Here is a 24,285-nt window from a genome sequence, read left to right on the forward strand (position 1 = left end):
TGTCTTCCAGTGACTAATTCTTTAGCATCTTCATCTGAGACTGCTTGATTTCCCCTTTCTTTTTGAAGGATACTTTTGCTGGATATAGAATTCTCTGTCAACAGTTTTTTTTATTTCACCTCTTGAAAACATCAAGCAACTTCTTTTGACCTCTGTGGTTTCCAAAGAGAAATGCACTTCCATTCCAATTGTTTGTCCTCTGTGTATCATTTCCTTCTTGCTACTTTCAAGACTTTTTGTTTGCATTTTATTTTTCAGAAGTTTGACCAGGATTTGTCTTGGTGTGGATTTCTTTGTACTTTTAATTTGGGGAATTACTCAGCTTCTTGAATCTGTAGGTTTATGTCTTTTGCCAAATTTAGAAAGTTTGAGCACTTTTACCTCTGTCTTCTTTCTCTTCTTATTCTGGGATCTAATAACAAACGTTAGATCTTTTGTTATAGTCTCACTCTTCCCTGAGGTTCTGTTCAGTTTATGTGTTTTTTATTTTTTCAGTTTATTTTCTCTCTGCTTTGCAGATTAGGTAATTCATATTCTATCTTAAATTTCACTGATTTTTTTTCCCTCTGTCTCCTCTATTCTACTGTTGAGCTCATGTACTCATTTTAAAATTCAGGTTATTATATTTTTCCGGTTCTAAAATTCCTACTTGGTTCTTCTTTATATTTTCTGTTTCCCGTCCTGATACTTTCTATTTTTCCATCTGTTTCAAGTGTGTTTATAATTCCTCATTAAAACATTTTTATGATGCCTGCTTTAAAATTCTTGTCAGATAATTCTAATGTCTATACCATCTTGGTGTTGGTGTCTGTTATCTTTTTTCACTCACGATGAGATTTTCCTGGTTCTTGGTATGATGAATGATTTTCCACTGACACTGGGACACTTAAGGCATTAAATTATGAGGTTCCGCATCTTGTTTCAGTTCTGTGTTTTAGCAGAGTTTATCTGAAACTGCTCCAGCAGGAGTTGTAGAGTGCTGCCTCACTACTGCCAAGAAGTGGAGGAGGTACAAGTTTACTGCTCATCTGCTGTGACTCAAGTGCAGGGGCAGGAAAGAGCCTTCTTATTACTGCTGGGTGGGGCTGGGGGTCCAGGCTTTCATCCTCATCCTCACCAGTCCTCAACTGGTACCATTCTCTCTGGGAACTGGAGGAGAGCTGCTCCCCATGTGGCCTTCACTGAAACCATAGGAGGGTGTTGCCTCATTATCACTGATAATAATCCCTCATTATCACATTATCACTGAGCAGTGATGATAAAAGTCCTGACTCTCCATTGTGCAGCCCCTGAACCATCTCAAGGTAGGGCTACCTTGTTACTACCTGGTGAGAATGCCACAGCTCCCTGCAGGGTGTTAGGGTGCCTTGTTGCAGCTTGTTGAGGGTGGAAACCTAATTTCCCCCTGGCTTACAGTTGTTTTTCTTTTTCTTTCTTTTTATTTGTCTGTGGCATTTGCCTGAAGAAGAACAATTATCATGTAAAAGTATTCTGTCTTTCTAGGCTGCCTACTCTTGGTACTTCAGCTAGAGAGAGCAGCCTCTTTTGGTGTCTTTGTTTTGTTTTGTTTTTGTCTCTGCCTGAGGGTTTCCAGGATTCTGGCTTCTTTGGAACCCAGTCTGGGGTATGTGAGACAAAAAGAAAACTCTGGAAATTCACCACCATGTTATTCCTTGGGCTCAAAGTTTTCATTTCTCCAACCTTGAGAGCCTCCTTATGCTTGTTTTACATATATTTCCAAGGTTTTTAGTTGTACTTAGCAGGAGGAATAGGGAAAACTATGTCTACTTCCTCTTTTGAAGCAGAAGTGGAATTCATTTTTAAAATGTAAAAATGGCGGGGCTTCTCTGGTGGCGCAGTGGTTGGGAGTCTGCCTGCCGATGTGGGGAACGCGGGTTCGTGCCCCGGTCCGGGAAGATCCCACGTGCCGCGGAGCTGCTGGGCCCGTGAGCCATGGCCGCTGGGCCTGCGCGTCCGGAGCCTGTGCTCCGCGGCGGGAGAGGCCACAGCAGTGAGAGGCCCGCGTACCGCAAAAGAAAAAAAAAAAAAATGTAAAAATGACCCTGGCTTGCAGGATGGTAGTGGTGATGGATTTGTGGAAAGAAGCAAATCCTGAGGGAACTCTGCTTACTCTTCCTTCAGGTGATTTCTAGGACCATTTCTGGAGGTACTTGAATAAAGAGGCTGAAAGTTTAACTTAAGAATTTTCTTTAATAGATTCAAGAAGAAATAAGATCAACAAGAAAGTATCTCTTATTCTTTTTTTTCAAAGAAGCAAATTAAAGGTGAGAGGATAGATAGAGGGAAAACCAGATTTCTCTAGAATAAATGGTTATATTAGAGAAGTAATAGGAAAGAGCTGTAATAATAGTTAGAAATTAAGGTTTAGGGTATTTATATAAATGGATTTAGAGGCTTCCATTTTGAGAACCCTGAGAAAAAGTAAATCTCATTCCTGCGAGGACAATATGAGTTTCAAAGAAGAGCTGTAGAAAAGGGTAAAACTAGCATAAAAGAAGTAATAAAAAATGAGCCACAGATATGAGAAATCATATTCTCCAAAATAAAGTTTCCCCCTTCTTCCCAACTTTATGCTGTCTTGAAATTCAATCTCAGTAATTTCCTATGACTATTGACAGAGTATTTGTAAAACTCATTCCTCCAGCATTTCATGTTCTCTTTTGTTCATTAATTTAAATGAGGGTAGATGCATTCTGGAGGACAGAATTCTGAAATAAAGCATCATAAAAACCTGCTTTATAGCACAGGGAGTTCAGCTCAGTGCTCTGTGGTGACTTAGATGAGGGAATGGGGAGGTCCAAGAGGGAGGGGATGTACGTATACATAGAGCTGATTCACTTCACTGTACAGCAGAAACTAGCACAACATTGTAAAGCAATTATACTTCAATCAAAAAAGAGATCCTTAAAACTCATTTATTAAGGAAGTAAATTATTGCAGTTATCTTCAATGTACTTTACGTGCTAAAAATATTTTATCATATCCTTATCTTATCTATCCTAGCATGTACAAGTTGCTATACTAGACTCCGTGATCCAAATTAAATTAACCACAAGGCCCTTTCCATAAGGTGTTAGGCAGTAACTGAGACACCTTGAATTAGTTTCTGGAGTTGGGTGGGATATTTATTATAAATGATTACACTAACCAGGGTACTCTACTATCCAAGTATGATATTTTACAAAGGTAGTTGTACTAGAATATATAAAAATTATCATGATTAATTCAATTATGAACTAGACATTTCACTCTACCTTGTGGTGACATGACTATAACAAGAATTTCTACACAAGGGGCAACGTGGAAGTAGAAAGAACATGATAGATTGGGTGAAAATACTGGCTCTGAAACTAATTGGATTTATACAAGTTATTTAATTTCTTTAAGCCTCAATCATTAATCCAATTTTGGAATCCTTAATCCTAATTGAATTTGGATTCTTAAAATTTAGATGCATTTGAGAACCAAAACCATTTACACACATACAGCTTACTATATACCTTTAGAAAATTGTACTGTTGAGCTATTTTCACTAGTACAACTTTACCATTCCAGGAAACTTTTACTCAAAAAGATAAAAGTTGCAAATAGCTGTATATATTTTTTTAGGAAAATCTCTTCATTCTGTTGGGCTATTTTCACTAGTACAACTTTACCATTCCAGGAAACTTTTACTCAAAAAGATAAAAGTTGCAAATAGCTGTATATATATTTTTTAGGAAAATCTCTTCATTCTGTTGAGCTATTTTCACTAGTACAACTTTACCATTCCAGGAAACTTTTACTCAAGAAGATAAAAGTTGCAAATAGCTGTATATATTTTTTTAGGAAAATCTCTTCATTCCTCCAAAAAGACATCTACATGAACATTAGACTGTCAACTTTTCCGTAGCTACATTTTTCCCCCTAAAACTACTCTTTTCTCCTCCTTATTCTTGGAAACCCTTGCCTAAAAATCTCCACCTTGCTGTGTTCACCACATCTCCTCTGAGATGGTTAAGGGATAGAACCAGCCATTTCACAAAGCTCAGAAATTGTAGTACAGCTCTTCCTTGCTCTAATCTTGCTCTGTTCTTAACTTTATTTCAAGACCATCAAGGTGACACATGCAAGCTGTTGATACTTACGTTTTGATGCACACATACACACGTGTGGAATGTTAAATAGATGTTCCCAAGATACAACTAAGTCCCAGGAAATCGTCTCTGTATCTGACAAAATCTTCTCCTTTCTAGGATGATACTTTAATCGACTTGACCTTCCTTTCATGTCAGCAGATTACTGAGCCACACAGGAAATTTTCTGATAGGAGACAGTCATACACAAACTTTTTATTTGCTTCTTTTCGGCTGAAATATAAAATGCAATTTCTAGATTATACTACTCCAGAAACCAGTTGAAAATGGAAAAGTTTGTTTCATACATGGTTTTGTTTTTATAAACTAACTCATCCCTATGCCAAAGGTTCAACCTAATGGAAGTAATGCAACAGATTCAGAATGGCCCACATCCTCAGGACTATTTTTCCATGTATCCCAAAGAATAAAGAACCATCTTAACATTTTTAAGTCCCGCACATTCTGAAAGGAATGCCTCCTGAATGCTCAGAGATGGTAGCTTTCAGCCCAGCCCTGAACCATATAAGTCAGGTGCCCTAGGAGAGCTGCCACCTTGACCTGAGGAGGCTGAGTGTATTCATCCAGGTTCCCTCATGGGATCGGTTCTGCTCTGTAAGAGGCCAACCAGCACACAGCATATTTAGAGGCAAGAATCATCAATCCCAATGTCCAAAACTTTCAAAAGAGGAAGGATATATTTCCCAACCTCCCAATGGACTTCTCATCTCCCTCTGTGACATTAAACCAGCATTTCATGCCAAGGAGAGCATCTGAAGCAGATAATCCTCTTCATTGTTGCCTGGTGGAGGTGTGGTGCTTAAATATTCCAAGAACCATCAATTTCAATTATTTCTAAGAATCCTGCAGAGTCTCTTGATGACCCATGGGGGTCACTGAATGAGCATCTTTTGAATGACAAAACAGTTGATTGAAACCAGTGAATTGGTGTGTGAAGAACTGAATTTGAGATGTAATCACTGTTTTTAAGCCTTTATTATGTGACAGTCATCCTACGGGCACTTTCACAGACGTGGTCTTAACTACCTTTATAAAGTGAGTACTGTTATTTTTATTTTGCATGTGAGAATGCTGAAGCTTAAAATGTTGTCTAAAGTAAAATGTTGGGGCTTCGCTGGTGGCGCAGTGGTTGAGAATCCGCCTGCCAGTGCAGGGGAGGCGGGTTCGAGCCCTGGTCCGGGAAGATCCCACATGCCACTGAGCGGCTGGGCCCGTGAGCCATGGCCTCTGAGCCTGCACTGTAGGGCCCGTGAGCCACAACTACTGAAGCCCACGTGCCTAGAGCCCATGCTCGGCAACAAGAGAAGCCACCGCAATGAGAAGCCCGCGCACCGCAACGAAGAGTAACCCCCGCTCGCAGCAACTAGAGAAAGCCCCACGCAGCATCAAAGACCCAACACAGCCATAAATAAATAAATTAATTAATTAATTAATAAATAAATAAAATTTATAAAATACATGAATAAAATAAAATAAGATGTTGGCATACATGTTTAGTTGGGATTTGGAGCCATGGTTATATTTCAAAATGAACGTTTCTGGGCTTCCTTGGTGGCGCAGTGGTTGAGAGTCCGCCTGCCGATGCAGGGGACACGGGTTCGTGCCCCGGTCCGGGAAGATCCCACATGCCACGGAGCGGCTGGGCCCGTGAGCCATGGCCTCTGAGCCTGCGCGTCCAGAGCCTGTGCTCTGCAAAGGGAGAGGCCACAACGGTGAGAGGCCCGCGTACAGCAAAAAAAAAAAAAAAAAAAAGAACGTTTCTTGTACAAATCACTTTGAGGATCATAGCATCATCGAAGGAAAATATGTCTAAGAAACAGATTTTGAAGACACAGAAGAATATGATATTTTATATCAGAAATCTCTGGCCTTGTAAAGTACAGGAAAATAAGTAGAGATGTTCAGTATGAATTTTTTTTTCTGAAATGAGATGCAACTAGTTTTATGCTCAGTTAAATCTTCCTGGTATTATATGTTAATTTTTGAGCGTAAAAAGTTTTTTAAGCTTCAGCATAGACAAATTTTAATGGTTAGAAACTGCTTTTAAATTTAGGACAACCTTTAAACAGCCTTCTCACATTAACATTATTGCAAGAAGTAAAACCAAATGCAATGAAGAGGTTTTGCCCATCACCCCAAGGGTGGTGGCTCAGAGCAGACAGAGTCCAGACAGGACTGTTTCAGCAGCAGTGCAGAAAGGGCAGAAGCAAACATTACTCTTTCCGACTGGTAATTCCCCCTCTTCTTTGAATTTTTGTCTGCGTAGACTCTCCTTTTCGCTAGAGACTTTGAAATCCGATGAAGAATGGCATGAGAAGGGTGCATTTCAGGTTACAAAGTTTGATTTTTCTAGTCTGTTGAATGTAGTGCCATGTAGATTTGATAACCGCTGAAATTAACCATCAGTCAGTCATCTCACTGGGTCCTCCATTCTGTGTGTTCAGTGATGGGCTACCTTAGACTGGTTTCTGAACTTCTCTTGCTTTTGACTGTTAGCTTTGGACATGTAAGAATATGAAAAGCTCCCATACATAAAGGAGGAATTAAGTGGTCTGTTTGCTTCCTTATGTTTCACTCTTACTCTCAGGGTTTAGAATATGGATTTGAGGCAAGGTTATTAGAACTTGGATCCTACCTCTGCTACATTTTAGCTCTGCTCACCTGGGCAAGTTAGTTAAACTTCCTATATCTCAGTCTCCCTACTTACGAAATAGAGAGAATGATACCTACTTCATACAATTATTTTAAAAATTTAGACTCAGGATAAGTAAAGCATTAAAACCATGCTGGGCACACAGTATTAGCTGTTCTTATTAAGGATGCCTGATCATCCTAATAACATGTCTGTGTGGGACTGAAGCATTTCAGTTCAAGAGTTGACATGTTCATCATTGATGTGTTCATGTGAAATATCAAAACGATTTCTCTTAGTCCAAAATTTAATTTTTCTTTATTAGCATTATATTCCATCAAAAGTTATAACCATAGTCTTAGAATACAATACTGAGCTCTTTCTTTTACCTTAGACACTGAGAAATCTTATATTTCAAAATATGTCTACATTTCTATGAGCGTTTCCTCCAAGTACTCTGCCAGCTTTTTGTAGAAATCAGGGAAAAATTACCATGAACTGTTTGTTAGAAATGATAATCAGGCAGGATTTTGTTTGGAATCAAAAGGTGGTATTTTTGTGGTGGTGTCAAGCTAGAATTTGAAGTCACCTTAGCTGTAAAACACGCGTGGAGGAATTCTAGCAAATCTGCTGCCTTTGCTCTAACAGAAAGTGTTTGGTATCGGTAACCCACATCAACTGGGGAGTGGTTAAAATACCAGGTAAATTCCCACAAAATGCTTTTTTTTTTTTGAGTGAAATGTGCATCTTTTTTTTTTAACATCTATTGGAGTATAATTGCTTTACAATGGTGTGTTAGTTTCTGCTTTATAACAAAGTGAATCAGTTATACATATACATATGTTCCCATATCTCTTCCCTCTTGCGTCTCCCTCCCTCCCACCCTTCCTATCCCACCCCTCTAGGTGGTCACAAAGCACCGAGCTGATCTCCCTGTGCTATGCGGCTGCTTCCCACTAGCTATCGATTTTACATTTGGTAGTGTATATATGTCCATGCCACTCTCTCACTTTGTCCCAGCTTACCCTTCCCCCTCCCCGTGTCCTCAAGTCCATTCTCTAGTAGGTCTGTGTCTTTATTGCCATCTTGCCCCTAGGTTCTTCATGACCATTATTATTATTATTATTTTTTAGATTCCATATATATGTGTTAGCATATGGTATTTGTTTTTCTCTTTCTGACTTCACTCTGTATGACAAACTCTAGGTCCATCCACCCCACTACAAATATCTCAGTTTCGTTTCTTTTTATGGCTGAGTAATATTCCATTGTATATATGTGCCACATCTTCTTTATCCATTCATCTGTTGATGGACACTTAGGTTGCTTCCATGTCTTGGCTATTGTAAATAGAGCTGCAATGAACATTGTGGTGCATGACTCTTTTTGAATTGTGGTTTTCTCAGGGTATGTGCCCAGTAGTGGGATTGCTGGGTCGTATGGTAGTTCTATTTTTAGTTTTTTAAGGACGCTCCATACTGTTCTGCATAGTGGCTGTATCAATTTACATTCCCACCAACAGTGCAAGAGGGTTTCCTTTTGGTATACAGTCATTACCTTAAGACAGCATTGCAGGTTCAATTTCGGGTTAATCTCTTGCAGATGAGAAGCCCATCATATGTTTACAAGATTGAAGATGACAACTGAGCTAAACATTGTCCTAAATTTGGAACAGGTGTTAGCAAATGTATGCTGGGAAATGTCGAAATCAGCAGTAGACTCATCAGTCCAGCTTCTCAAGTATCCCTCAACCAGAACCAAGCACTGTGGTGCCAAAAGCCATCAGAAAAAAACAATCTCACAAAGAGAGAGCCCCCAGCACGATGTGACTCCAGGGGTGTTTAAAGCCCCCTTGCTTACTTGCTTATTCACAGGTTATCAATACCGAGAGTTCCAGTCTGAGAAGATCTTTTTTTTTTCATCTTTATTGGAGTATACACAATGGTGTGTTAGTTTCTGCTTTATAAGAAAGTGAATCAGTTATACATATACATATGTCCCCATATCTCTTCCCTCTTGTGTCTCCCTCCCACCCACCCTCCCTATCCACCCCTCTAGGTGGTCACAAAGCACCGAGCTGATCTCCCTGTGCTATGCGGCTGCTTCCCACTAGCTATCTACCTTACTACGTTTGGTAGTGTATATATGTCCATGCCTCTCTCTCGCTTTGTCACAGCTCACCCTTCCCCCTCCCCATAGCCTCAAGTCCATTCTCTAGTAGGTCTGTGTCTTTATTCCTGTCTTACCCCTAGGTTCTTCATGATATTTTTCAGTTCCATGTGTTCTTTTAAACGTGTGTTCTGTTAAAAAAAATAAAATAAAATGCTGGTCCCAATTATGAGCATCATTAGCCTCCACGATGCCAGATCTACTGTACACATTTGGTCTTTATTTTTCCTGATCTCAGAAATATTTGACAAAACTGACCACTCCCTACTTTGATATTCCTTTCTTGTGCCTTCCTTGATACCTCCCTCTCCTCTCTCTCCCTCTCTCCCTTTCTCTTTCACTGTTTCTCCCTCCTCTTTGGATTCTCTGCTTAGTTTTCTTTATTAATTCTATCCAATCAGTAAATATCAGATTTTGAAGACTGCTTACTCTTTTCTCTCTCTTTCTGTGATCTTCTCCACTCTTGGCACTTGAATTACCACTTACCCACTGATAACTCCTATCTTACCTAGGTTCCTCCAAAAGCAGAATGAGGCAAAAGTTTGTAGTTTGTTTGAAAGTTATTCCAGGCTGTGGCAGAAATGCATGGGACGAGCAAGACAGGGAAGGAGGAAAACCAGCAGAAAAATGCGTTATCAGGTTAACCACTTCTGCAGCGGCAACTGGTGCTGGATCCTTCTGAGCTCTTCTGAGCAGCCTTATAAAATGCAGCTCAGATTTGCCCATCCAGGGGAGAAGAAAAAGAAGTATTTGTTCATCAGCTTCTATTTCCCATTGATCAAGGATGGCGTCACGGGAGTTAACTCCCTCACGTTCTGGGGGGTTCCTATACGAGCCTCAGGCAGCCCTCAAGAGACACAAGGCTAAGGCTGAGGGGAGGCGTTGTCAAATTAGACCTGCAAGTATCTGGTTGGAACTTGGATGAGAGGGGATAGCAGTGGTGGTTGTAGCAGCTTTGGTTAGAGTAAGAGGTGGGGTTGAAAGGATGTAATAGGATGTGTGAGACGGGCCTGATACAACTCCCAAGCATATTTCTTTATCACAGACTTTACTGAACTCTGGATTCATATAACCAACTGAACTCATGTTCCTTTCCATGAAATTCCTCCAAAGTTTCCCATCTTGGGAAATGGTACCTAGTTGCTCATGGCACAAAACTTAGTCATCATTCTTGAGGTTGCCCCCTCCTCAATTCTCCATCTGAATGGGTCCCCAGTTCCTCTTCGTGATTTTCTCCCTTTCCACAGAGCCTCCTATAGTATAAACCATCATCATCTCTTACTTTGACTACAGGAACAGCTACTCCTCATTTGCTCTCGATTCCTTCAGATCTCTTTCTCTGCTGTGAACTGAAAGGATCATTTTTACATGAAAGTCTAAGCACATAATTCTCTAGTTAATTCCCTTTACTGACTTCTCATTGCTCTTAAGAAAGTCCGAACTCCTTAAAAGTGGCCTGAGTTGAGCCCTGCCCGTCTCTGCCCATCATCCTGCTGTAGTTCACAATGGTCCAGCTGCACAGAGCTTTCCTTCATGTGTCAAATGACACAAGCTCCCTCCTTCCTCTGTTCCTGAACACACTCCTGCAGTAAATACATCCTTTTCTGTGAGATATTTTGGAAAAAAGGCAGATTAATGGAGATGTTTGGAACTTAGAAAGATGGCATGAGTCAAATTCAGGGGACAGCCAGAGAGAGGTAAGTAGTTCAGAAAGAGGGAACTGAGGTCTGATTTAAACATTGGCTACTTTACTGTTTTTAATCCAGGGCCTGTGCATCCAGGCATTCAGTATTTACTTAACAGTTATATCAGTTACACAGCACTTAGTTTGTGCAAACACTGTCCCAAGTGCTTTGAAACATTAATGAGTTTACTTAATTACTGCTGTATGTCAAAACAGAGCTCTGTTCCAGATTCTAGTTCCTTAATATTGTCATGCTTATTAGGCAAAATACTACGCTTCTTGGAAGTCTGTTGGTTTTATAGAATGAGTGGTTTAAACCTTGAGATTAAATTATTATACATTATGCACTTCTGGAAATACCTGACTTCAAAGCATTCATGCTTTTCCATTTATTTTTTCTTTAATTCATTCAATATTTGATGAGAATCATCTTTATGTTAGGAGCTTTGCTACCACTGGGATATGCTTCCAAGACCTCAAATTCTCTGTCCAAACCTGACCTTTCTTCCCCTTGCTGGCGTTCCCTGCCACCTGTCTCTCCTTGTTTTGGATAAACCTCTTCACAGCTACCTAAATCCTCTTGCAATATAGGACACATTTAATCTATTCCAATTCCTTAACTTGAAACGAAAGACCCTTGACTATGCATGTATAGCCCAGACCATGGCCCTGGGAGTTCAGTTCTAATCCCCTTCCACACATCTCTAGCTCCAGCCATCCTGCCATTCCAGCAGGAGCATCTCACTAGGAGTGCCTTCTTCTCTCATTGCCCTGTTTTTGCATTTCCCCTGCCTTCTACTTGCAAAGTTCTTTAATCTTTGATTGACTTAGAGACTCCACTCATTCTTAAGCATCTAGATCAAATGATGCATTTTATTAGGAAACTTATTTTGCAGAGATGGACACTGTCTCCTCTGAATCCTCCCATCATTTGGTGCATGTGTTTATTTTCCCTATTTTACTTGTTTGTAAACTCCTAGTTCAACTCTGATCTTCTCAAGTTCACAAGTCATATCTTCTCCATTTTTCTTTTATCAGCATTTTGGGAAGAGACTGTCATCATCAAAATAACAGAGATAAGATATCTAAGAATAAACACAAATTAAAGATATCCAGACATTATATGAAGAGAATTTTAATATTTCACTAAAGGATATGAAGTAAGCCTTAAATAAAAGGAAAGTCATACCCTGTTTTTAGACAGAAAAACAGAATTCCTATTGGCAATTTTTCCCAAAATTAAACAATAAACTCATTTATATCTCAATTAAACTAACAACAGATTTTTTTAACTTAGCAAAAATTCATGTAAAATAATCAGCATGTGAGAACATCTTGGGATAGTCTGATAAAGAAAAGTAATTAGCAGAAAGTCATTTTTATTGGTTTAAAAGTACTATGAAGCTACACTAAAGTAATTTGGTATAAGTTCATAAATAGATCAAGAAAATTGAAAGAAATTCAGAAACAGACACATAGAAATAATCAAGATATTGGTGAAGAGGATATTTAAAATTGTTGAGCATCTGATAGATTATTCAGAAGGTTCCATTGGGCCATTTGGATAACTCTTCTCAAAAAACTAAAGCTAAATCCCTACTGGAAGTTTTAGTCTAAAATAAATACCAGATATACAAGCATTTAAACTAAAAAGAGATATTCTAAAAAGACCAGAAGAAATAACCTTACTTTTTAAAAACTTTAGAATGGAAAAAACTCTTTCTAACTTAGAAATTGAGAGGGGAATGTCATAAATTGGACCACATAAAAAAGTATAAATTTGGTATTACAAAAAAATTTCATGTTGCAAGAAAAATGACAACTATGGAAAATGTATGCAAAGTATAAAATCTATGCCAGACAAATGCCATATTTTCTTACTACACAAAGTGTTCTCACAATAGAAAAATGAATAAAAATGAAACATTTCACAGAAAAAAATAACAAATAGTGAATAGCCAGCCATATGGTAAAATGCTAAAATTAACACGTAACTATACATGCAAATTTAAATAACAAGAAGACACCATTTTCCCCTATCTTACTGGAAACACTAGAATGTTTTATAATAGCCAGTGTTGGCTAGAATAAGTAAGTACTCTCAAATCATGTTGAAAGGCAATTTTAAAATACCAAGATTTCTTGTGATCCAGAATCCTTCACAGGAATTTATCTAACAGTTTTACTTAAATGCAAAGATGTTCATTGATTTTCAGATCCAGAAACAACAAAATGTTCATCAAAAAGAGAAGTATTAGTAATATTCATACATTGTGCTATTTTTGCAATTGTGATTAGAAATGGTAGATTTAACTATTTAAATGGAAAGTTGACCAACATATCAGTTAATTTAAAAAATTGTAAAACACAGATGTTTGTGTAAATGAAAGGATCATTTACATGGAATAGTACATATATCTTTCCAGACATGAAGTCATGAAACCTAACACGGTTAAATCTGGGGAATAACAACTGAGCCGGAGGGGAGATGGCAAGGGGACAGTATAACCTTCAACACTTCTGTATTATTGGAATCATTTTATAAACCTAACAAAAGATTGTTTTTCATAGGTTTCTAAGTTCCAAAAATGACAACTCTTCTTACCTCTGTCACTTTAGACTGAGAGAGTTATTCCGGAATAACTTTTTTATTCTAAGACACCATGTGTCTTCCCAGTAACTGATGGATCCAGAAATTGAAATATTCATGCTCCCTGATGGTGACAAGTCCCTTTTGGGGTTAATTTTTACATTTATACTTTGCTCTAACAGGAACGCTGAAATCTGCATGTGCGTGTCATAGCTAGGATGTTTTTGGCACAAGCAGAGGCTCTTGCTGCCGCCGTGAAGAAAGAACGGATGCCTATGACAGGAGTGGCAGCTCGCTGGCGATGAACAACCTCACTTATTTTGGCATTGCGTACATCATACATTTTCTTAGTCCTCTGCTTTCTGCACAGCCTTCCAGGTTAGTAGAAAAATAGATTTTGCATTATTATTATTTTCTCTGTTGCTTCCTGATAAAATAAGAGGGATAGATATTGCCTTTCTACGTGCTCTAATTGCCAGACATGGGAGCTTGGCTCTCAATCATGTAACTACAGGTACAACTGCTTAGGTGAGTGGCTCTTCTGATGACTACGTGTGGTTTTGTACCCAGTTCCAATGTGTGGTTTTTTTTTCCCGACACCACCTAGCAATTCTCTGACACCAGCTTGGTGTCCTACAATTGAACTTAATTATGACATCATCTACCCAGGGATAGCATCAGATCCACAGGACAACCCCTTCTTCAGACACCAGTGACAAGTACAGGTTGTCAACTGTGCTTCTGACCGACCAGCTATAGATCAGAGGTTCCCACAACCCCCCTCTGATGAATATTTGATTAATTGCTAGCATGGCTCACAGAACGCAGGGAAACAGTTTACCTACTAGATCGCCAGTTTGTTATAAAAGGATATAACTCAGGATCAGCCAGAGGAAGGAGATGTGTAGCGCAAGGTGTGGGGAGGAATTCAGAGCTTCCATGCTCTCTGCACGCTACTCTCCCCGCATCTCTGCGCGTTCACCAACCCCAAAACTCTTCAAATCCCATCCTGGGTTTTTATGGAGGCTTCATTACATAGGCATGATTGATTAAAACATTGGCCATTGGTGATTGAATTCAATCAGTGGGTGAGACTGAAAGTTTCAACCCTCTAATCACATTGTTAGCTCCATTGACAACCAGCCCCCAGCCTTAGGTGACCTAGATACTTTCCAAAAGTCACCTAATGAACATACACATGACACTTTATCTCTCTCATCACTCAGGAAATTTCGAGGGTTTTAAGAGCTGTGTGTCGGGAATGGGGTGAAAACCAAATTTGTATTTCTTATTATAAATCACAATATCACACCATGGTTGGTCAGATCTTTGGAAAGTTCGAAGGTAACAAATACAGATGAGAAAACAAAATAAAAAACATGGAGGGTTCCCTTCCTATTGTCCTTTTATTCTGTAGGAGCGCTGATACCCAGGATTTCTGCTGATGCCACTTATTTAAGTCAAAAGTGTGGAACTCAGCTTGAAGCTTCTTCAGGAAAAAGAGTAGGGTAAATACTGCTCACTTCTAGCCATGTTTTCTATTCTGAGTTCAACATCATTAACTAGATAAAAATTGTTCCCAAGTGGTGGTAGTTTTTTAAAAAACACGATAATTTCTTAAAGCTGAATGTAGTGTACCTATAGCCTTGTATGTGGTGATAACTCAAAAAAAAAAAAATGTTGCTGCCACACTTGTTTGTTACCTAAATCACAATAGGATGCAGAGGACAAATATTCCTCTAATCATAATATTCAGCATTTCTAATAAATTAGACATACAAAAATAGTAAAGAGCCAAAAGACACTGTTTAAAAATAAAAATAGAAAAGTATTTAACCCTCTATTCCCTCAAACATTGAACGTGGTCATTCAGTGCAGTACACAGGCACTATCAGAATTCAACTCAGCCAGTTTCATAGAACTTACTTGCTCCTAGAAAGTGATGTACTTTTTTTTTCTTTTTTTGAAATTGTGGCTCATAAATCTTTCTATAAGGAAAACCACCAACTCAATTTTTCATGACTTCAGTATAAAACCATTAAAAAGTACACTAGCTACTTACCAGAAAAGGAAGGCATTTCAGTACTGGGGCATGGGGTAGCTGTTTCTCTCACTTTTCAAAATGGAATTTAGTTAATTTTATGATGTTTTAGTTTTAATTTTATTATTAAAAATCATGCTCATTGAAAATAATTCAAAGCATACAGAAAGTTATAGGGGGAAAAGTCACTCCTCCTTGCCTTACTTCCGCGAGTTAAGGGCATTTGCTATATTCTTAAATATCTTTGTGACAGATCAGCTAAGATTTTCACTGGTTTCAAGAGAATATGTAATTTCTTATTGAAACGTTTTTATGAAGGCTGCTTGTCCCATAATTCCAGTATCTGATTCATCTTGGTGTTGGCATTGGTTGATCATCTTTTCTCAGTATGATAGTTACTTTTAATTGTATCAACCTTTCAACAATTATGTTAGGAGACTCCAGGTCCTATTTAAATCTTTTATTTTAGCAGACAGTCACCTGCTTAGGATTAGCACACAGCTCCTGGCTTACCTTTGCAGACTGTGGTTCCAAGGACAATTCAATTTTTTTTTAAGTGTACACTTCAGTGGTTTTTAATATAATTACTGATATGTGCAACCATCACCACAGTCAATTTTAGAATATTTTCATCACAATGAGAAACCTGTATCCTTAGAAATCCTCTCCCTGTCTCCCCATCTCCCAGTCCTTAGCAAGCATTAATCTACTTTTGTGTCTATAGATTTGCCTGTTCTAGAGATTTTACATAAATGGAATTCAAACACGTGACTTGCACTTTCACTTAGCATAATGTTTTCAACATTCAGCCATGTTGTGGCATGTATGAGTCTTTATTCTTTTTCACGACCAAATAATTTTCCATCTACGGATACACCACATTTTATTTATCTGTTGATGGATAGCCAGTTGATGAACATTTGGATTGTTTCCACCCATTGGCTATTGTGAACAGTGCTGCTATGAATATTTGTGTATGAGTTTTTGTTTGCACGCCTGACTTCAATTCTTTTGGGTGTATATATAGGAGTGGAATTGCTGGGTAATCCTATATTTAATGCTGTAATTCCATGTTTAACCCTTTGAGGAGCCACCAGACGGGTTTGCACAGTGTCTGCACCGTTTTGCATTCCCACCAGCAACGTATAGGGCTCTAATTTCTCTACATCCTCACTCACACTTATGTTCTTTTTCTTTTGGACAATTTAATTTTTAGAGCCTTTAGAGTGCCATTTTGTCTGCTTGGTTTATCTGGTGTCACTGGGGCTCCCACTGGGCCCTTCCAGTGCTTGAGGAGGAGATAGGAGTCCCCCAAAGCTGGGCTGCCTGGTGCCTCTAGATGGTGAGAGTCTCCCCCTCTCCCCAAGGGACGGAACGTTCTTCTGGGACAGACTCTTAATGTATCTGGATCCCTTTTGCCATTGGTGCCCACTCACCCAATCTCTTGGTGGGGGAGGGGAGTCTCAGGTCTACAGGGACAAAGAGACTTTCCGACCAGGCTGCCTGCTGTGGCTTCCCCGGCAGTGTCGCCTGGCTGCCCAGGTTGTCTATGTGGAAGCAGATCCTGTCCCTTGCCTGATGATTTCCACAGTGGGTCTTGATCTCTCACCCTTGTATACATTGCCCTGCTTGCCTGGTGGTGTTCCTAGAACTCCTATTTAATCCAGGGGAGGAATGAGCTCATTTGGGCTCCCTTCTCTTCTCTGATGGGAGATCTGGCACGAGGGGCTGAGTAGCCTTTCTCTGTTGGGTGGAGGGTTGTAAGACCCCTGCCACTATGTTTTTCCCTTAGTTGTAGGATCACAAACAAATTCGTCTTCCTCTTTCCACCATCCAGAGTTCTCCTTCCGTTGCCTCTTGCATTATTTCCAGGGTTTATAGCTATACTTGGCAAAAAGAAGCTGGGAGAAATGAATCTACAGCCTCTTTCTTGTCCAGACTGGAAATCTTTAATGTTCTTTTAATGTGCACGTCTCCCCAGCTAAACTCTGAGGGCTAGGGAAAGACACCACATCTTAAAGTTGTGGCTTCAGCGTTTAATTCAGTTTCTGACGCATGGCAGGCACTTCTTAAGGAAGTGTTAATGAATTAACATACAGAATTTGCTCTGCCTTTATTTTACTACGGTGAACAGGAGATTTTTCTGTGCTATGTTACTCAGCAGTGACAACAAACCCAGATTAGGGCTCTGCTTAATAATGTAAAAATGTGACTTTTTTCTCTGCGCTTGGATAGCTGACTTCACATTTATCTTTTAGTGTTACCTCCATTGCAGGCAACTAAAAGATGTCAGAAAAGGATATCAGTAATACATCATGTCACAAGCATCAGAGAATGTCTGAGTGGGCAAATAGTTTTCTCAAAGGACTTTAGAAAATAGTCTCTATATACCTTTGCTGCTCAAGGCTTCCATTAAGACAAGATAAAAAGAAGAGTTTTACTCTTCTAATTATAGGTAAACCTGTGAAACACAGCACCCAGCATGGTTGAAGGTTTTGTTTGTTTGTTTATTGCCCTGGTTTAATGGAATCCTGGGGCAAAAACCTTAATGTAGGTTAAGATTGTTTAATAGTAGTAATAATGCCTCCCTCATTTTCAGTGTCTCCTGGTGTGAAGCTCTGAGCTAGCCACATTACTTATATTCCTAGTCAACTCCACAAATCTCCATTCTGTAGATGCTGCAGCTGTGAATTACAGAAATTATATTATCTAAAGTCATACAATTTGTTCAAACAATAGAGTTAAGTGTGCACACTGAGGACCGTCCACGCTTTTGTTTATAGGTTGGCTCTTATAAAATACAATATCTAAAAGAAAGCCTGAAAATGTTACACATGACAAAATAAGATTTGATGAAAAAAATCTTTTTCTTCATTTATCCGAAAGTGTCACAGTAATAGCTTAGTATTACAGGATGTTTTGTTGCAGTGATAGTAACAACTGCCTTTTGATAAAGTAATGCATTGTTATTAGCTCATTGAACTAGAATAGAGAACATTGTTTCCAAAGGCAATAATGTCTTACAATACAGTGACTTCTGCCCTGCCCCCTACTGTGTTATTTTCTTTCCTCCACACTGACAAAGGCATTCCACAAAATGAGAAAACAGTGGAGGGCACAGCTGAATCAAATTTTGAAACAAACAGCCAAAGATAAGTGTGTCACATGAGAACAGCTCTTAATTGTTCTGGGATAATTCACTCAAAATATAATGATGTTGTTAGAAAGAATGAACTACTTTTTGCGGATTAAGAGAAAATCATTTGTAGAAGATGAAAGGGCATCTAGCATTTGAATAGACAGAGAAAAGAACTGCAAGAACATGAAATTACTTTTTTGCCTGATAAGACATTTATCTGTGTTTCTCTATCCTCATGCTAAATGAGGTCTAGAATAGATAATGTCCTTTGAAAGCAGAAATGGTATTAGGTTGGAATTCTGTTCAAACCACTCCAAAGAAAGACATAAATAGGCATTGCAGTGAGGCAGGTTACTAAGGGAGGAGACCTCTTTAGTTAAGTCATCTTAACTAGCTTTTTTTTTCCCTGAAAACTGCCCAGGGTGTCTTACCAAAAACCAAGGCTGCATTCTGTATTTTCAGGGAAATAAGATGTATAAGTAGTCCCCCCGCTTCACTGGGACAATTTGGTTCCTAGAATATCTTAGCTCAAATCTTTCCTTTAGTGTTAACACAGATTTCAAAGCAGGTGGTCATAGTAACTTGCCTTTCAAGACAAGCCTAAAATCTTACCAATTCACTCAGACTTTTAAAACAGTCCATCCTCCTGCTAGAGGCAGCCTAGCAATATGAAATAGCCTCTGCATTGAACTTATACTTGAGCTTCCCGGACTGCCCTTTTTCTTGTACCCTTCCAATACGGAACCTTAGCTACACTTTAATGATGAATCCTCCCACTGTAAGTTGGACAATCAATCAATGGCATATTTGATGGGAGTAGGAAGAACCTGAAGTCTTTGCATGAGATAGTACAAGTGGGCTCTTGAATGTTTTCAATGTGGAAATTCCTGGGCACTTTTTGGGAAATTCCTAAGAATTTTTTGGAATTAATTCTTTTAATGAGAATTTCCCTAGAAATATGGACCTGTTTGGTATAAAACGCAGGGACAAAGGAATTGAGGACTGAGGACTGAGAGGGGAGAGGTTAGGGTCCAAGTGATATGGCACATGACTGACTCTCAAGGACCCACCTACTTGATGCAAGCAAATCGTGCATAAATTATAATAAAGTGTTTGTATGTTTAATATACATATTTCTCGGCTTGAGGAATTTGGAATCTAGAAGAGTAAGCAGTGGGGAAAAAATACACATGAAAGTGGGACTCGCTTTTGAGTCAGATGCCCAAACAAACAATGGAATCAGGAATCAGATATTAGGAGTCGGGAGTGAAGGTTTTTCTGACATTTGTAATATAAAGTGGAATCCACAAAGGCGTCTCAAGTAGCTTTAGAGAGAAATATGTGTATTCTTTTTGGAAGAAAGCATTCTGATTACAGTTTTTTAGGAATCCATGAAATAAGCTTAATTAAATATAAATGTAGGTTTAAAAATTATGTAAAATTCAAGAAAACAATTCACCATAGTGAGTCAACAAAAGCAGCAAAAATATTTAGATCTACATACTCCATATATTGGAATTATTAGATAAAAAATACAAAGTAACTGTATAAAATGTTTAAGAAGTAAAATATGTGCAAAAATGATTGAGGAAAAAGGAAATGGAACCATGAAAAATAATCCATAGCTTTGTTTCTGGTAATTCCCAGGTGATTTGGGTCCACTATCCTGGAGAGGATAAGAAGCAAAGCTGCAGGGCTGTGTGCATGTGTGTGTGTGTGTGTGTGTGTGTGTGTGTGTGTGTGTGTAAGTATGCATGTGTACCAGCTTATAGGAATGAGAGAACCAAAAAGGCAGCTAAGAATTCCTGGTCCAAGACCCACGTGAAGGGGGAAGCCAAGAAAAATGGAAAAAGATATGTCATGCAAATAGTAACCAAAAGAAAGGTGAAAATAGCTGTCAGAAAGCATTACTAGCAGTAAAGGAAGACACGCATAATGCTAAAATTCAGGAAGATGTAACAATAATCTGAATGAACCTCAAACATTGACAGAACTAAAATGAGAAATAGACAAATTCAAAATGATGGATTTTTTTTTTTTTTTTTTTTTTTTGCTGTATGCGGGCCTCTCACTGCTGTGGCCTCTCCCGTTGCGGAGCACAGGCTCCCGACGCGCAGGCTCAGCGGCCATGGCTCACGGGCCCAGCCGCTCCACGGCATGTGGGATCCTCCCAGACTGGGGCACGAACCCACGTCCCCTGTATCAGCAGGCAGACCCTCAACCACTGCGACACCAGGGAAGCCCGATGGATGATTTTTTAACACAAACCATTCAATAATTAACAGAACATGGAGAAAAATTAAGTAAAAAATAAACATTTGAAATACTCATTAATAGACACACACACACACACAACTCCACCCAACAACAGTACAATACAGTTCTCCAGGACACATGGGGCAGTTAAAACATTTATCAGATGCTGCCTCACGAAGCACATCTCAACAAATTTCAAAGAACTGAAATGATACATGCTGTATTCTCTAATCACAGTATAATTAACCTAGAAATCTGGAAAAAAATCAGTTTGGAAAATCTCCATATGTTGAAAGCTAAGAAATATACTTCTAAGTTACTCATGGTCATGGAGGGAATCACAGTGGCAAAGAGAAAATATTTTTAATTAAATGTAAAATAAAATACCATTTTCAAAACTTGCAGTTTTCTGTTAAAGTGTGCTTAGAGGGAAATGTGCATCCTTAAAAATGCATATACTGGGCTTCCCTGGTGGCGCAGCGGTTGAAAGTCCACCTGCCGATGCAGGGGACATGGGTTCGTGACCCGGTCCGGGAAGATCCCACATGCCGTGGAGCGGCTGGGCCCGTGAGCCATGGCCGCTGAGCCTGTGCGTCCGGAGCCTGTGCTCCACAACGGGAGAGGCCACAACAGTGAGAGGCCCGTGTACTGCAAAAAAAAAAAAAAAAAAAAATGCATATACTAAAGAAGGTGAAAAACTGAAAATCAATCATCTAAGTCTCCATCTTAATAATTTAGAAAGAGAACAGCAAGCTAAATCCAAAGAATGTAGAATACAAAACTATTATAAGTCCATAAATAAAGAAATATAAAAGATTAATAAAATGGATACATTTTTGGTGAGATTGGCTAAGAATGAAAGAAGAAAGACAAAAGTAATCAATATCAGATATTTAAAAGAAAACATTTAATAGGTTAGAAAAGTGTACGAAGAAGTTGGTTAAAGAAATAATCCAATGTATCCAATAAAATAGACATTTCTAGAATCATATAACTTACCAAAATGTAAATAAAGGTAGAAAATCTTTGTAATTCTATACTTGTTCAAAGTGATTTAAAATTTTCCCAAAAGAAAACTGTTGGTTAGTCCAGATGCCTCCATTAGTGACTCATACCAAACATGAAAGTAGGAAATGTCAATTTTGCTCTTCCTGAAAACAGAACATAGGGGTAAACACCTCAAGTTAATCTTTGAAACCAAAATAACGAGCATATGTGAAATAAACCTAATAGAACTTTTATAAGGAAATAATAATTGAAATAAAAAATTTAATGGATGAATTCAACAACACACAGACATAAGTGAAGAAAGGATTAGTAAAACTGGAGTATAGAGGTAGGGAAATTACCCAAGTCACAACATAGAAAAACAAGAAGATGGAAGTATAATAATTGAAGGGGACAGTCTAACAATATAATACATCACTGTCCCAGAAGGAAAAATAGAATGAAGAAGGGGGCTGATATTTTGCCAGAGCTGATGAAAGGTACAGACTCAAAGACACAGAGAGCACCGCTTGCTCAAGGCAGGATAATTTAAAAAGAAATATAGACTCAGTAAATCTGTAGAAAGCCTGAGGGAAAAGGTAGCCAGAGAGAAAGAACAAATTACTTACAAAGGCTTCTTAAAAAACTGAAAGCCAGATGATAGCAGAATAAAATTTTTGAAGAAAATAACAGTTAACTAGAATTGAATATTCAGCAAACTTGTTTTAAAAAAAAAAGAGGGGGCTTCCCTGGTGGCGCAGTGGTTGAGAGTCTGCCTGCTGATGCAGGGGACACGGGTTTGTGCCCCGGTCCGGGAGGATCCCGCATGCTGTGGAGTGGCTGGGCCTGTTGAGCCATGGCTGCTGAGCCTGCACGTCCGGAGCCTGTGCTCCGCAACGGGAGAGGCCACAGCAGTGAGAGGCCTGCGTACCACCAAAAAATAAAAAAAAAAAGAGGATAGGTTGATACAAATACATTTTCAGATACTGAAATCTGAGTTCACTTACCACTAATCAGCTTCACTAAAGAAACATGTAAAGATTTTCTTCAAGAAGAAAGAAAATAATCTTACAAGGAAAATGCAAAAAATAATTGTGAGAAAAGAAATTGATAAGGATAATACATTAGATATCTAATGCTGTGTAACAAGCCCCAAACTTCGTGGCTTAAAACAATAATCCTTATTTATCTCTTACAGCTTCTGTGAATCAGGAATTTGGAAATGACTTGGATAGGTGGTTCTAGTCTGGGGTCTGTCATGAGGTTGCCATCATGTGCCAGTTGGAGTTGCAGTCATATGAAAAAATAACTGTAGCTAGAGTCACAAGGTGACTCACTCACATGGCTTTAAAGTTGGTACTGGTACCAAACCTCTGTCATAGTTCTTGGGTGTCCTGATAGCATGGTGGCCAGATTCTCTCAGAACAAATGACTCAAGACATCAAGGTGAAAGTTAAGATGTCATTATGACCTAGCCTTGGTGGTCACATTCCATTGCTTATGCTATATCTTATTAGTCACACTGGTCAGTTATGATTCAGAATGAGAAAGGATTACAGAAACACACACACATAGAGTTACAGGCAAACCAACATTGTCTTCATAACATGATAATAATGATATGTCAATTTTGAAAAGAAAAGCAAAATTAGAGAATGACATTATCACCAGGAGAGACACTATCAGAGTTAAATTCTTTTAATTTTTCAAGAAGAGAGTAAAGAAACTGATTTATAGTTTTGTGCCCATGGCAAAATTGTAATGGTAATCAGTTAAAAAATTGGAATAGGCTATGTAAATTATGAATTGTATAGAAAAATAAAAGACCAAAAGAAGCAAAAAAAAGTCATAGAGAATAGAAATAAGATGCAAGAAGCATCCAAAAATGGATCAACCAGAAAGCACAGTGAAATATGCTAGAAATCAGTTCTGTTATATCAGTAATCACATTAAATGCAAGAAGAATAAATTTGTTCATTAAAAGATAGACATTGCCACTTTGGCTAAAATAAATCAAATTTAACCATATAAAACACATATAAAGCATAAGGACGTAAAAAGTTGAAAACAAACAATTGGAAAAATATATATGTAAATGTCAGGAAAATATAAAATGAACAAATTTTAAAATGTGTAGTTATATTAATATCACAATATAGATTAACCAAGAATAAATCTTTAAAAAATCTAAAATAAATACAACTTGTTTATTTATATATATATTTTTTTGGTGCAAAAACCCCCCATAACTATTTACTCATAAAGATGATTTAACAGATAGATAAGTATTCCATGTCCTCATAAAGGAAAATCCAATATCATGCTTCTTCTCCACAGAATCATTTTACTGGTTCAGGGAAATGGCAGTCAAAATCCCAACAGATTTTATTTTTAAATATCGACAGGCAGATTCTAACATTTCTTTGGAATAGGAAAAGCTGAAAGACAGGAGTTTCCCGAAGAAGAATACTGTGGGAACATCCCCTGGAACATTGCAAGACTCATTACAAAGCTACTGCGTTGCCCCAGAAAGAGACGTGCTGCTGATTGACCCTAAAAGAGAGGCCAGAAACAGTCCAAGAATATACAGAAATTACATATGACACGTGCTACTGTAAACTACTGGCGAA

At 38.5% G+C, this 24,285-nt stretch overlaps 1 long non-coding RNA gene across 1 annotated transcript in view; it reads left to right on the forward strand.

Moving 5' to 3' along the window:
* The window catches only part of LOC137211192 (uncharacterized), a 486,842-nt gene that overhangs the window by 438,509 nt on the left and 24,048 nt on the right, over positions 1 to 24,285 (forward strand). The window contains exon 12 of the long non-coding RNA XR_010936941.1: positions 13,415 to 13,610. This is a non-coding gene — a long non-coding RNA (uncharacterized lncRNA). The remainder of the gene's footprint in view (positions 1 to 13,414; positions 13,611 to 24,285) is intronic.

The sequence above is a fragment of the Pseudorca crassidens genome, chromosome 18, assembly GCF_039906515.1.
Source record: "Pseudorca crassidens isolate mPseCra1 chromosome 18, mPseCra1.hap1, whole genome shotgun sequence".
NCBI lineage: Eukaryota > Metazoa > Chordata > Mammalia > Artiodactyla > Delphinidae > Pseudorca > Pseudorca crassidens.